This window comes from Phyllostomus discolor, chromosome 5 (genome assembly GCF_004126475.2).
Source record: "Phyllostomus discolor isolate MPI-MPIP mPhyDis1 chromosome 5, mPhyDis1.pri.v3, whole genome shotgun sequence".
Lineage (NCBI taxonomy): Eukaryota > Metazoa > Chordata > Mammalia > Chiroptera > Phyllostomidae > Phyllostomus > Phyllostomus discolor.
The window spans coordinates 82,177,148-82,190,348 of NC_040907.2; the positions used below are offsets into that span (position 1 = coordinate 82,177,148).

Below are 13,201 nucleotides of genomic sequence, written 5' to 3' on the forward strand. Positions count from 1 at the left end.
CTTCAACCAATTTCCACTAGCAGTGTTTAACTAATTAGTTTGTTCTCAATTTCTATTACTAGAATATACATTATAAGAATACAAGAGACATTGCCCTGGCCAGGTGGCTAGCTGGTCAGGGCACAATCCTGTACACCAAAAGGCGTGAGTTCAATTCCCTGTCAGTGCACGTACATGGGTTTTGGGTTTGATCCCTAGTCAGGGTGCATTGGGGAGACAACCTCTCTCACATCAATGCTTCTCTCTCTCCCTCTCTCTATCTTTCCCCTACTTCTTCTTCTCTCTTTAAAATCAATAAACATATCCTCAGGTGAGGATTAAAAATAAAAAAGAATACAAGAGCCCTTGACATTTTGTTTACCCTGTAGCACAAGCACTTATCATAAGCAAGCACAGAGTGAATACTCATTAATTACTTGCTCTATAAATAAATACACTGAACCATCTCCAAGAGTCCTCCTATCTCCACTAGTCTGTGATGGCACACCACGCCCTTCTTAGTGTGTGAAAATCAGTACTTTGTCTTGATAAATATTCTTGAATACTATACATTTTTAATGTAGGTTTTTGAATTATAAATATAATACTCCATAACTTCCATAAAAAATATTGATTCTGATCAGTCAAACTTCCCAAGAAATCTTTAACCATAAAATAAAGTCTGTAAAAAGATACATAGGGGATTCTGGCCAAGATGGAGGCATAGGCAGAAATGCTTTGCTTCCTCACACAACCAAAAGAAGGATAACAACCAATTTAAAAACAATAAACAACCAGAACTGCCAGGAAATAAAATTTCATGGAACTCCAACAACCAAGGAATTAAATAAGCACTCATCCAGACTGGTAGGAGGGGCAAAGCAGATGCACAGCAAGGCAGCTACTGGAGGACCAGGCAGGCAACACAAGGCTGGCTGACCAAGAGACTAAAGACTCAAAACCTCTACCTGTAAAATGCTGTGGGGGTTGCAAAGGTGGGAGAATCTCCCAGTGTCACAGGAGAGTTTGTGGGAAAGTGGGGCAAGAGCAGAGCAAGCCAGAGGCATTATTCCCTCTCTGACACCTCCCCCACAGACTGAGCCACAAGGCAGCAAAGAGGGTTGCTCCACCCTGGTGAATACCTAAGGCTCCGCCTCTTATAACTTAACAGGTGTGCTGAGAGGATGAAATATGGCCCAAATGAAAGAACAGAATAAAACTCCAGAAGAAGAACTAAGCAACAAGGAGATAGAGAACCTATCTGATGCGGGGTTCAAAACACTGGTAATCAGGATGCTCACAGAATTGATTGAGATCAGTCACAAAAATGAAGGAAGCAATGAAGGCTGTGCAAAGTGAAATAAAGGAAGATGTACAGGGAACCAACAGAGAAGGGAAGGAAACTGGGACTCAAAACAATGAATTGGAACAAAAGGAAGAAGTAAGTATCCAACCAGAACAGAATGAAGAAACAAGAATTCAAAAAAATAAGGAGGGGCTTAGAAACCCCAGAAAAACTTTACATATTCCAATATCCAAATCATAGGGGTGCCAGGAAGAGAAGAGTAAGAGCAAGAAATTGAAAACTTATTTGAAAACATAATGAAGGAGAACTTCCCCAATCTGGCAAAGGAAAGAGACTTCCAGGAAGTCCAAGAAGCCCAGATAGTCCCAAAGAAATTGCACCCAAGGAGGAACACACCAAGGCACATCATAATTAAGTAACCCAAGATCAAAGATAAGAAGAAAATCTTAAAAGCAGCAAGAGGAAAGGAGACAGTTACCTACAAAGGAGTTCCCATAAGACTATCAGCTGATTTCTCAAAAAAACTGCAGGCAAGAAGGCTCTGGAAAGAAATATTCAAAGCCATGCAAGGTGGACCTACATCCAAGATGACTCTATCCAGCAAAGCTTCCATTTAGAATGAAAGAGCAGATGGAGAGCTTCCCAGATAAGGTAAAGTTAAAGGAGTTCACCATTACCAAACCCTTATTTATGAAATGTTAAAGGGATTTATCTAAGAAATAGAAGATCAAAACTATGAACGGTAAAATGACCAAAAACTCATAACTATAAACAACTGAACCTAAAAAACAAAAACTAAGCAAACTACTAGAACAGGAACAGAATCACAGAAATGGAGATCACATGGAGAGTTATCAATAGGGATGGGGATGGGGAGAACGAGGGTGGGAAAGGTAAAGGGAATAAGAAGTATAAGTGGTAGGTACAGAATATACAGGGGGAGGTTAAGAATAGTATAGGGAATGTAAAGGCCAAAGAACTAATATGTATGATCCATGGACATGAACTAAGGTTTAAGGTAGGGAGAATGCTGTTGGAAGGTGGAGGGTACAGGGTGGAAAAGAGATAAAGGGGAGAAAAAAATTGGGACAAGTGTAATAGCATAATCATAATAAAATATACTTAAAAAAGATACATAACTCATAGCATCTAGGAACTTCTCAATATATGTTGAACAAATGAATAAATTCTCTTTCTTCATCATTGAGAATTCCCAATATTCATAAATATTTGTCCACATTAACCACAGGTTTAGGCTCATCAAACATATCCATTAATAAAATTCATAGACTACAATCCCTATAGGATTGTTTCTGTGTAAATGTCTAGATATCAAGTTGAGGGTATATTTTTGTATGTAAGGCTTTTATATTTTCTCTGAATGTTCCCTTATATTGAGAAAAACAGTCACCATTACTATATTTCAATACTCACAGCCTCCTCAAAATTATAACTACAGTAAGAGCTAGAAAGATGTTATTTTTATATGTCCTGACTGGTATGGCTCAGTTGGTTTAGCCATACTATGATCCCACAAAGCGAAAGGTCACTGGTTCAATTCCTGGTCAGGGCATATGTATGGATTGTATAGGCTTGGTCCCTGGTTGGAGCACATGCAAGAGGAAACCAATCGATTTTTTTCTCTTTCACATAGATATTTCTCTCCCTCTCTTTTTTCCAAAAAGGAAAAAAATCACTTTCTAAATTCTACCACATTTACTATATGCCCTAATCCAAGCTTGACAAGGAGAAACAGAAATATAGATACATGTTATTGAATTTATTTGCCCTGAATGACTTTTCTCAATAGGCATTTCAGACTCATCTTAATGTGTCTCTTTGCAACACAGCCACATAATGTGACACTATTGATTGACATACTCAACCATGAAGATTAGGAGAACAAAGCTGCAATATATTTTTAATGAGATAAAAATGGTATCTGTGTAAGAAAAGCAGCACACTGTTAGGAAAGATAATTTTATATTTATTACTTATTAAGGGTAAGTGATTTTGTTGTGTGACAGACATACTAAACACTCTCATGTTCTAGAGGCAAACCCAGAAGAGCCCTGTTTCCTTTCTTATCAGCCCAGAAAATGTGGGTTTAGGAAGCTTTTAAGTTATTTTTAAAAATTCCTCCTCATTTTATGGTTGAGAAAAAAAAGCTCAACTGCCAATATCCCTGAAGATGGTCAGAATTAGTCTGGAATATCTGCCTGGGAACAAAGGGAACTTGTAGTGGGACAAGATATATTAAACAGACAAAGAATGCCACAGAATAGTCTGAAGCAAAGGAGAGCCAGCAGGTACTGGGCCAAAGCAGGGACAGGGTGCAGCAAGAAGGTAAAAATAGAAGACCTCTTTTCAAGGGCTTTAAACAGGACTTCAAAATCTTTTCTCAGCCAGTAACCAGGTGCTCACTGGGTGACATGAATACATTTAAAAGGTACTTGAAGAACATGATGTACTCTTTTCTCTTAGATTTTATTTCCAGTCGTTAGAAAGAAAAAGTCAAAGTTTAAACATCAAGAGGATTAAAAAAGAAGTCAAAGTCATCTTTAAAGCCAAGAAAAGAAAGGGGTGACAAGGAGGTGTCAAAAGCACCAACTAGGTCAATGATAGAAACACTTAGAGGATAATAGCCATTCTAACAGGTGTGAGGTGATAGCTCATTGTAGTTTTGATTTGCATTTCCCTGATAGTGAAGCTGAGCATCTTTCCATTTATCTGTTGGACATCTGTATGTCTTCTTGGGGAGAAGTGTCTGTTCAGGCCCTCTGCCCATTTTTTAATTGGATTGTTTGTTTGGTGTTGAGTCATATGAGTTCTTCATATATTTTGGGTATTAATCCCTTGTTGGAGCTGTTGTTTGCAAATATCATCTCCCATTCAGTTGGTTGCCTCTCTGTTTTGCTGACAGTGTCTTTTGCTGTGCAGAAACTTTTTAGTTTGATATAGTCACATTCATTTATTTTTGCCTTTACTTCCCTTGCCTTTGGGGTCAAATTCATAAAACCTTCTCTAAGACCAAAGTCCCTAAAGTTTAGTACCTATGTTTTCTTCTACTATCAACAAGACAAGTAAAAACAAGTGTTGGAGAGGTTGTAGAGAAAATGGAACCCTCATTCACTGCTGGTGGGAGGGTAAACTGGTGCAGCCACTATGGAAAACAGTCTGGCGGTTCCTCAACAAATTAAGAATAAAGTTACCATATGACCCAGCAATCCCTCTTCTGGGCATCTACCCCCCAAATTTAAAAACATTTATTCACAAAGATATATGTACCCCTATGTTCCCTGCAACATTATTCACAGCGGCCAAGACATGGAAACAACCTAAGTGTCCTTCAACAGAGGACTGTATAAAGAAGATGGGGTACATATGTACAATGGAATACTACACGGCCATAAGGAAAGATGAAATACTGCCATTTGTGACAACATGGATGGACATTGAGACTATCATGCAAGTAAAATAAGTCAGTCAGAAAAAACTAAGAACTATACAACTTCACTCGTGTGGGCTATAAAACTGAAACTCATAGTATGGTGGTTACCAGAGGGAAGGGGGAGTAGTAAAGGGTAAAGAGGGCCAAATATGGTGAGAAAAGATTATTTTCTTTGGGTGGTAGACACACAATGCAATATACAGATCATGTATCACAGAAATGTACACTTGAAACCTATATGATCTTATTAACCAATGTCACCCCAACAAATTTATTTTAAAAATAAAAAAACACTCAGAGGAGACCACACATAACCACAGATGTGTAAGGGGAAGACAGACTAGAATTGGTTTAGAATGAAAGTTCAGCCACGTCAGAGAGAAAATGCTAACAATGAATTTGAACAGTTAAAATACTAGAGAAAAGAAGCAAGGAGGAACATTAGAATAGTCAACTGATTTAAGTCAAATATGGATAATAAATAAGAAAACATTTTGGTATGTATAATGTTAAGTTTGAGCTCTTCAGATATGCCCATTTTTTTTCCCACCGGCACTAATGAAAACCAAAGGATACTAATCAAATTTCAGGTTGTAGGCTAACAAAATAATATTGCACTATGAATATTTTAATGTCAATTTTGATTAACAACAAAACCTAGTCATGACCAAAAGAAGTACATTAAGTACATAGATTTAAAAATATGTAAAATTGTGAGAAAGAATCTAATTTCCAAATTTGAAAAATGTTAATTATTTTTTACCTAATAAAATGAAAACTGTAGCGTCATGGATTTTGGAGCTGCAGACAAAGACCTCTGGTTTATTCTATAACTACAACTGAGACTTCTGCCATGGAGTTAGTGATGCCTCAGCAGTGCCACACAGCTGCAGAGTAACAGGTGACAGACACCAACCACAGGTCTCCCCTGTGTGTGTAGGAAGGCTGAAACCTCAAATATGTTTAAAACCCATAACATCACAATGATACTTTAAAAACAAACATCATCTTTGGGAGATGGTAGGAAACCACCTCATTCTGAAAATGGATAAGAAATAAAGGGCAAGACTCAAGCCTTTATCCTGTCTTTCCTTTACAGAAAGTTCCTTAGAGTAACCAAATAATTGAAAAGACAAAAATTCTTCTTTATAGATGCGTTTTAATTAATAAAGAAAGAAAGGGTAATAGAATTATATTATTTTGTATCCCCTAGTGAAATAATTGACTAGGTAGGACCTGGCCAATAATGGCCAGCAGATCAAACCTGATCTGCTAAGTGAAGTTTTGCAGGAATGCAGCCATGCCCATTCTTTTACAGACTGCCTGAGGCTGCTCCTGCACTACATCGACAGAGGCCATTTGGCCTGCAAAGCTGAAATATATTCACTGTCTGGCCCTCTACAAAAAAAGTTTGCCGACCCCTGATCTAGGTAGCAACTATCAATGGTTGCCAAAACACATTAAGCAAAAAGCAGATGGGGAAGTTTATAATGGAGGCAACAGGCTGACAATACCTGTGCTTCCTGGTCAAACAACCTGACAAGGAGGGGGATGAGGTGTTGTGTCTCCCTCATTCCGTGCAACAGGAAGTACACATGCCACCTCTGAAGTCTTCTTGACAAAAAAAAAAAAGAAAAATCTGATCAAAGCTCTGGCTCTAATTACCAGTTTCTAGGAAATATAAAGGACGGAAAAGCAAATTAAACTACACCATGGGGGCACAATTGGTAAAAATTCACAATGGGAAATTCTACAGGCAAAGGATCTGATTTCTTCAATAAATAAGTTCCAAGGAAAGAAAAAAAGGTGAACCTTTAAATTAAAAGAAGCCTAAGAGATTTATCAACTAAATGCATCTGTAGTCCTTATTTGGATTCTGATTCAGACACATCAGCTACACAAAAAATTTACAAGACAACCAGGGAAATATGAATACTGAGCAGACATTTGATGACAATAAGGAATAATTGGACTATTTTCTGGTGTGCTAATAGTGTTGTGGTTATATATTTTTTAAAGCAAGTCCCTTCATTCTTTTAAAGATACATACTGATGTATTCAAAGATGAAATAATTCAACATCTGGGTTTTGTTTAAAATAATCCAAGGGGAGGTGGGCAGATAAATGAAGCAAGATTAGACATATGTTGATCATTGTTAAGGCTGAGTGATTAAGTAAAAGGAATTCATTCTACCATCTTCTCTACTTTTAAAGATGTTTCAAGTTTTTCCATAATAAAAATACAAAAATAAAAACCATTAGCAAAGCTTTTGTTGGAAAGCTTACTTTCAACATTTTGTGCTCATGGATGTCTAGTTTCTGCCCCTGCCCATCTACCATGTACATCTACTGATTAACCAAATATTTATTGAACAATCGCTAGGTGCTGTCAATATTATCTTCAAGGAAGGCACAGTTGGGAGGTACAGCCCAGTAAGTAACTCAGCTATGACAGTACTTGGTGCAAGAGAAGGATGCCAAGGAAATGGACAGAAGGGGGAGCTACACCCTCCTGTGCTCCTCATTCCCACCCCTGAAAATTTTTCTGTAACATGTTCACCTATCCTGATATTCTACATTTTCTGTCCTACACAATAGATCTCCATTCTCTAAGTGGCTCTGACTTACTCCATCTTATTTTTTTTAACGTTTTGTTGTTGTTGTTGTTCAAGTAGTTTTCTACCTTTTCCTCCTACCTCTCCTCCATCTTATTTTTTAAAATTTTAATTATATTTTATTGATGATGCTATTATAGTTTTCCTGGTTTTGCCCATTTGTCTCCCACCACCAATACCCACCCCCACTCCCTCAGGCAGTCCCCTTACCATTAATCAGGTCATGGGTCATGGGTATAAGTTCTTTAGCTACTCCATTTCCTATACTGTACTTTACATCCCCATGGCTATTCTGTGACTACCAGTTTATACTTCTTAAACCCCTCCTCACCTTTTTACCCACTCCCCTTAACCACCCTCCCATCTGGCAATCATAAAAATACTCTTTGTATCCACGATTCTGCCTCTGTTCTTCCTGCTTGCTTAGTTTGTTTTTTGGTTCAATTGTTGATAAATATGTGTTTTTTGCCACATTATAGTTCATAGTTTTGATCTTTTTCTTAAATAAGCCCCTTTTACATTTCATATAACAATGGTTTGGTGAACTTTAGTTTTTAGTTTTTTCTTGTCTGGGAAGTTCTTTATCTGCCCTTCAATCCTAAACGATAGCTTTGCTGCTAAAACAATTTTGGCTGTAGGTCCCTCTTTTTCACCACTTTGAATACTTCTAGCCAATCCTTCTAGCCTGCAAAGTGTCCTTTGAGAACTCCCCTGTAGGTAACTAACTGTTTTTTTCTTGCTGCTTTTGAGGTTCTCTTTATCTTTAACTTTTGGCATTTAATTATAATGTATCTTGGAGTGGGCCTCTTTGCATCCATCTTGTTTGAGACTCTCTCTGTTTGCTGGACTTGCACATCTATTTCCTTCACTAAATTAGGGAAGTTTTCTTTCATAATTTTTCAAATGAATTTACAATTTCTTGCTCTTTCTTCTTCTCCTTCTGGCACTTCTATGATTGGACCCCTTGAAGTTGGCCCAGAGACTGCTTATATTATCCTCATATTTTTCTATTCTTTTTTCCTCCTGTTGTTCTGATTGGTTATTTTTTGCTTCCTTATGTTCCATATCATTGCTTTCTCAGTTTCATCCACTTTACTGTTGTTTCCATGGAAATTGTTATTTGATTAGTGTATCCTTCATTTCTGACTGGGTCTTATGCTGCTGAGGTCCTCACTGAGTTCCCTGAGCATCCTTATAACCAGTGTTTTTGAACTCTACATCTGATAGATTACTTGGCTTCATTTCACTTAGCGCTTTTTCTGGAGTTTTGCTCTGTTCTTTTATTTGGGTCATGTTTCTGTGTTGCTGCATGTTGGCAGCCTCCCTGCATTTGTTTCTTTGTATTAGGTAGAGCTGCTTTGACTCTGTCTTGGTAGCATGGCCTAATGGAGTAGTAGTGTCCAGTAGGGTCCAGTGGCACAGCCTCCTCTATCATCCAAGCTGGGTATGCCCTTTGGTGGACTGAGTACACCCTCCTCTTATAGTTGACCCTTGGTTGCTGTTGGCAGATCAATGGGAGGGATTTACCTAGGCCAGTCAGGTGCAAGGACTCTCTGTGACCACTGACCACCAACATCTTGCCCTCTGTGGACGATCTGCTGTTCAGGATAGGGGAAGTGGTTCTCTGACATGGTCTGTAGCTGTTCACTGTGTGCACTGGCCCTGCAGTTTTCCAGCTGGTACAGACCAAGGTCAGCTGTCATCTGTGTTTTCTCAGGGCCACCCTGCCTGAGCTACAAGTAGCAGCAATCTGAGATGGCTGCTACTTGAGCTGGGCTTGGAGATTCCCAAGCCAGCTACTGCTAGAGTGCCAGGCCTGAAGCTCACTGAGGCCAGCTGTTACTTATTTGAGAGGAATTAGGAAGCTGTGAAGCATGAGCCAAGACCAGTCATTTATATGGAAAAGCAGCTTGGGTACACCTATAAATTGGGTAGGACAGAGCCTACCTCTGGGGATTTCTGAGGTGAGGGGTCAAACTGTGTTTAGACAGGTTGAATAGAATCTCATATATGGTACCAGCTTGCCAGCTCTGTTGGGGGGAGGGTTTAGAAAAGCAACAATTGCCTCTGTTCACCTTGATGCCAGACTATTCAGTTTCTCCCTGTACACTACTGGTGCCTTTCAAGCTGCTTATCCAGTGCTGGAGCTCAGTGGGAGTTAGTGTGAGTAGGTGAGTCCATGTGTGGGTTCTTCAAGAGGATCTGCTTGGGGCTCCAGAAGTTTCTTCACTGACTTAATCCCTGCTGGTTTTTGTAGCCAGAAGTTGTGGGGATCTATTTTTCTGGCACTGGAAGCCTGGGCTGGGGTTATCTGGTGTGGGGCTGGGATTCCTCACTCCTAGGATATCCCCCCGAATTCTAATCCACCACACATGAATGAGGGACCAGCCTGTTCTGCATCTGCACCTCTCCTACCAGATTGTATGGATGTGGTTTCTTTAATTCTGCAGTTGTCAGATTTTCATTCAACTCAATTTCTGATGGTTCTGAGTGATGATTGTTCTATATTCTAGTTGTAATTTCGATGTGGTTGTGTGAAGAGGTGACCCATGTCTGCCTATGCTGCCATCTTGACTGGAAGTCCCTGACTTACCCCATCTTATAATCCAGAGGTTTCCTATTGTCTATTCTGTGGCTTGATGAATACGAGACACTGGATCCTGCCTCTACTCTACCCCTCACGGGTCCTCTACTTCTGTGACGTACTCTGACAGCCCCAATCTACTACAACTCAATAGCAGAAACTACATGATCCTGTTTAAAAATGGGCTAAAGAATTAAATAGAAATTTCATCAAAGAAGACATACAGATGGCCAACTAGTATATGAAAAAATGTTCATCACTAATCATCAAGAAATTGAAAATGACAATTAAGATATCCTTTCATATCTGTTACTTTTAATGTACTATCAAAAAAATCATAAAGTTTCAAGTTTTGGAAAGGATGTAAAGAAACTGCAACCCCTGCACACTGTTGGTAGGAATGCAAAATGCTGCAGCACTATGGAAAACATTTTGGATGTTCCTCAGAAAATTAAGAATAGAATTATCAATTGATCCAGCAATCCTACTTCTGGGTATTTATCCAAAAGAATTGAAATCCAGATCTCAAAGTAATATTAGCATTCTCATGTTCATTGCAGCACTATTCACAGTAGCCAAGGTATGGAAACTACAAAATGCCCTTCAGCAAATGAATAAAGAAAATATGGTATATACATGTATACACAATGGAACATTATTCAGTCATAAATAAGGAAATCCTGTCACTGTCAACAATATGGATAAACCTTGAGGACATTATGCTAAGTGAAATAAGCCAGTCACAGAAAGATAATTCCACTTACATGAAGTATCTAAAGTAGTCAAACTCACAGAATCAGAGTGGAATGGTGGTTGCCAGGGGGAGGGTGAAGGAGGAATGAGGAGTTGCTAATCAGCAGGCAGAAAGTTTCAGTTAAGCAAGATGAGTAAGTTCTAGAGATGCGCTTAACAACACTGAACCTATATCAACAATATGGCACTATACACATAAAACTGTTAAGAGAGTATATCTCATATTAAGTGTTCTTACTACAATTTTTAATGGGTTATTTTATTACTGAAAAAAAGCACAGGAAAACTATCAACATGAAATGCAGGCATAGCAATAATAGGGATAAAACAATAAAGGACACAAAACCCAACTTACTATTTAACACTCAAAATAGCGTAAGTTAATAGGTTCTAACATAGGAAAAGAAGTGGTACTCCTTTGACATTTTAAAAATACTGTAGTGGTCACACTTAATCAAAAAATACTGTAGTGGTCACACTTAATCAAAAAATTCTAAAGTTGTATTTACTTCTTTAGATCTGTTATTTTTTGTTGTCATGTTGCTGTCACTTTATTTTTGCCTAAGCTACAGTGTGGAAGTAACTTAAAGGAGATTTGGCAGATTGAGACAGAAGTGTTTGACAACGGAGTTCTGTTAAATCACCTGATGGGACTACCAGGGACACTGTTAAGTCACTGTCATCACCACCTATGGGCAATTTCATCTTTTAAGGCTATTTTCTAAAAATATACAATGGCAACACTGGCAGTTTGACATTTAATAAACATATACTGTGATAACAACATTTGAAGGTAAATCCTCAGATTGGCACACAATTGTTTTTAGTTAAACAAATCCCAGCTCTCTCTAATAAGCAGGCTCCAGGATCTCGAGGAAATATCACTTGGGGAAATCATTTAACCTTTCTGGGTCATGGCTTTTTCTTCAGAGAAATTAAGATTCTGGACTTAATGGTTAAAGACCTTCCTGTTCAGCCTTACAGGGATTTATGATTAGGAGCAGCTTTCCATATGCATTGTGGTGTTAGCAGGAATTCAAATGACAACTGAGCATTTACATCCTGGCAAAGCAAAGCACTAGTAACACTCTTACTTTCTCACTATTCAGTGTGGATAAAGCCTTGTTAAATTTTCTTCTTAGGGTCTGGCACAGAATAAGTAACTAATCTATCTACACTAACTGTTGTTAATGTAATTTACTTTTAAGAAAAGAAAACATATAACAATATTAACATGAATTGTTGTTGATCAGAGGATGCCACTTTGAAATAAAAAAAAAAGATCTGGGTTTGAGTTCCATCTCCACCAATCACCAACTATATAACCCTGATTGTGTTATTTAAAATGTCAGAGCCTCTGTCTCTTGATGTAATATGAAGATAGCACTAACCTCACAGGGTTGTTAGAAGAATAAAAGATATAATGTGCCTGATTAAACAAATATTAATTCCTTTTCCCCTAGCCAGTTCTGGACTTTAAAGTCTTCTAGGTATCACTGATATTAACCCCATTTCTGGTTTCATCCGGAGTTTCCATTCACAAAACACCCTTGCTTGCCCTGTGTTATTGACAGACTCTCTCCTTGATGAAACGTTAATCAGGCTCCTCTGAACCCTCTACTCAACTAGGCCTTGACTTTCGCCTGTAAGAACTGTAACTTTCAGCACAATTGATTTCACCCTCCTCCCACACTGAGACTTAAACACTAACATAATTTCTATTAGCTCAAGGCCATGTTCCTAGAAAGATGGCCTAGTTCCCTAAAATGCCTGCCTGAGACAGCTCGATGCTCCAAAAGAATTTACTGTTTGTTACAACCAAAACCTGACTATAAGCCACTGACCTTCCTTTTTCTTAGAGCATGTACTCTAAAAAGCTTGCGACTATAAATCCTTTCCTTGCCCCTTTGAGATGTCACTCTTCTACCAACCAGAAATGTTTCCTCAAGAACCTGGGAGTCACCTCTTTGAAATGCAAACATCCGGAAGATAGCTCTCCTGTCTCCCAGGTCTTGGCAGGTTAAGAGCATAGTTCCAGTGGGCACCTAGTTCCAAAGTGCAGAACTACTTTCTGACCTAAGGATATGAGAAGTTTGTTTCTCCTCCAGGTAAGTGCCAAGGAACAAACCCAGACTGCCTAACCACAGAGACCAACTCCTAACAACCTTTAGTACCTTTCCTTTAGCACACCCCAGGATCTAAAAGGCCTCTGGCCTTTTGTTTCGGTGGCTTTGAATTCAATTTACACTGAAGTCTCTCCCCACCACTGCAGTAGCACTGAGTAAAACCTACCATTTTTTAAAGCATCTGGGGCAAACACTTTCTTTAACATTACTCCCTTACTCAACACTTACCGAATACCTCCCACGTGCCAGGCACCGTATCAATGAGCAAGATGCTATCACCTTCCTCACAGAGCTCACAATCTAATGACCAGGACAGGCACACACACAAACACGCAGTCATGAGGCAGTGAGATAAGCACTGGTGGTAAACAGTTCCTGAATCTCAAT

General features: G+C 38.8%; 1 protein-coding gene across 5 annotated transcripts in view; it reads right to left on the bottom strand.

The window, feature by feature from the left end:
* The window catches only part of RNF182 (ring finger protein 182), a 65,739-nt gene that overhangs the window by 26,363 nt on the left and 26,175 nt on the right, over positions 1 to 13,201 (bottom strand). Inside the window, exon 1 of one of the 5 annotated variants that reach the window (XM_036026484.1) lies at positions 6,251 to 6,360. The exons of 3 other annotated variants lie outside the window; for them this stretch is intronic. The gene's annotated coding sequence lies outside the window, so the exon portion shown is untranslated. Of the gene's footprint in view, positions 1 to 6,250; positions 6,361 to 13,201 lie in introns of those variants that run through there. One more of the 5 variants, XM_036026487.1, reaches the window with a different exon arrangement.